Genomic DNA, 3,082 nt, shown 5'->3' on the forward strand with positions numbered 1-3,082 from the left:
GTTTACATAAATTGTTGATTTGTTATTGTTTATGGGCAACTGAATGATTGATAATGCTTTGTAGAATATTTGGATAATGTAAACTTGAATTGATTAGGGATTTTGGGTTTATATGTTGGAATTTATTGGGAATTTAAAAAATGTCATTACTAACCGACATCATTTTGAGGTTGAGATTTTTAATGGTTTTGGATATGCAAATTCAAGAACTTGAAAATAGATTTAGTGAGGTCTCAACTACTTTGTTAGAAAATATGTTTAGTTTAAATCCTTTTAATTCATTTTTTGAGTTTGACATATCTAAGATAGTGACATTTTCTGAGATATATCTGAATGATTTTAGTAATGAAGAAAGAGGGTTTATTTCGAGTGATCTTACGACATTCTATCATACTTTAAAGAAAGATTACATGGCCATACTCGAATGCATGGACATAGTCGATTACATAAATAAGCTTGATTACATTAGATAGGGCCGATTATGTGGTCACTTGAATGCACATATGTGGTCGACTATATTGGATTACCCGCATACATTGTGTATGTTAGAATGCATAGAATGCTTCATGTGACATTCGTCAATTTCGGGTCAATCGTATTTTCATTTCGTATTTGTTTATTACGTAAACTGACCCGTTTTGTAAATCGAAACCCTCGATATACTCAAAATGATGGATTTTATGTTTCAATATTGTTTTACACTTGTTGGGTCTTGAAAACATCCTTTTCGGTTCTTAAAACGCGTTAAAAACACTTAAAACGAACTTCGGGGGCCAAAATTGCCAATTTTAAAAGTTTGGAATAGCTGGCCGACCACCTCATCACGCCACGCGTTGGGGGACCCTATACCATCGCATATCGCGATCCCAACACCAGACAACAGCTGCAGTTTGTGTTTTATTGTTTGTTCCTTTATCCAAAACTCTGTTTTTACACTCCAAACCTCTTGTTTAACCCCTCAACCTTGTCCCGTAAATACAAGACCCTTTCCCACATCCATCCCTGCTCTCATTTCATTTTCTCACTCAAATTCAAGAGTCTTTAAGCTTGTTCTTCATGTTCTTGGCAGTTTGACTTTCGAAAGTCTAACTGACCATGTTCTGACATTTTAATTAGTTTATATAGTCTTGTTAATACTTGAAGCATATGGCACATCATATATATAATATACACCCCTTGTTACCTTTGGTGGTTACTTTTCCGGCCTCGGTCGGTTAAGTTTCGGGCCTCGTAAGGTAAGGCTACATGGAGGACTTCGTGTCCTTGATATATATAACTATATAACTTGTTTATACATACTAACCATATTTAACTTCTGCTCCTTTTAGTTTGTACATCATTTATGAAGTTCCATGGTTATGGGTTTGAAGAGTCTAGCCTATGTTTTAACCGTAAATAGCTCTAAACCGTAAACCGAACTTTGTTTACTGGTTTTTGTTAAATAAATGTTTAAACATGCTTCTTGTTAGATGTAAGTTTGTAAAATCATTTTTTATAAGTTCTATAGTTATGGGTTTGTAGAATCTAACCTCGGTCTTAACCCAAAACTAGATCCGAACCGAAAACCAAACTTTCGTTTAAAGACTTTATGGTTAACTTTTTGGTTGTAAAACTTAATGTATTATCATATGTACATTATTATACAAGTTCTTAGATATTGGGCATGTGGAAACCATCTATGAACTTATTGTGAGATGGAAACCGAACCAAACCGAACTAAACTGATTTTTACTCGCTTAAGACACACAAGTGTGTTTTTTAGCTATCAAGACTTGTATAAATCTTTAAAAATACTTTATAAACTTATTTTAAATATTTTATTAAGTACTTGGAAATGTTGGATCCGACTTGATCTCATAACAAAGTTTGGACCAACAAAACCGAACACCTGCTTAACGGGCGTTGTTAGTTCTAAAACAATAGAACTACATTCTTGGTTAAGTCTTATTAAATTATATTGGGTTATCTCATGGCATTCATTATATTGGAAAGTTGACTTTGGGTTTGACCAATTTATCAAGACCCGAATCAACAACCCGAAACACTCGTTAAAACCCGTTTTAGTATATGTATTATAAAGGGACTTGCATTATTGCATTTTTACCCACCTTATTACTTAAAATAGGTTGGGTAGATATTAAGGGCTAGATACTTTAACTCGGTTTCGAGCAAACTTATATTTTTAAAAGACTATTATTATGTTTTCCTTAAATATTTACATTTTAAACATTAAACTTTAAATTGTTATTTTATTTAAATACTTCCTAGGCAACCTTTATAATACAAGACTTCCTTTCACCTAGACTTTTGGCCGTTAAACCTCATCCTTCTGGTTACTCGTCATTTTACCGATCAAGTTTGTTATTTGAACGTGAGTACTTTCATACCCCATTTTTCATCTTTCGTTTTGGGGGTGATATTGCATATTTATTCAAACTAAATGTTTTATACTTGAGTCATAAACCACAAACTTTATTGTATACTTTACTTAAATAAATGCTCGATTTGGTGTTATATGCTTCCATGCTTATATGCTTATGTGTTTACCGCTTTTGGTTGGTTGATTCATAAATCCGTGAACTGTATGGTATTCTCTTATAGCACGGTGTCGTTAATGTATTCTTATTAACGATTTCGTTCATAAATCTGTGAACTAGCCGGTATTCTCTTATAGCACGGTGTCGATAATGTATTCTTATTGACGATCTCATTGGAAAATCGAGTCTATTTGGTATCCTCTTATAGGCGGTGTCGCTAATGTGTGCTATTTAGCCATCTCTTTTATCCAAATTGTTGCTATTATTTATTGTTTTGTATACAAATTGTGCAATTTCTTATTATATACTTATTGTTCAAAAACTATGAAATTGCTCACCAACCTTTGTGTTGATAAAATTTATTTTATGCAATGTTACAGGTTTGACTTTTGTTGACTCAAGGACTTGACGAAAAGCGTTACCAAGACTATTAGGATATTAGCAAAATGAGCAATATATTTGTTTACTTGTATTCAATTTGTTTTGTATGAACAAGATGTGTTGTTTGTTGATCTTATGAAATAAAAAGAGTTGATTAAATATTG

The sequence above is a fragment of the Bidens hawaiensis genome, unplaced genomic scaffold (assembly GCF_021521415.1).
Source record: "Bidens hawaiensis isolate Kalapana, Puna unplaced genomic scaffold, B.hawaiensis_p1.1 tig00030838_1, whole genome shotgun sequence".
In the NCBI taxonomy this organism is placed as follows: domain Eukaryota; kingdom Viridiplantae; phylum Streptophyta; class Magnoliopsida; order Asterales; family Asteraceae; genus Bidens; species Bidens hawaiensis.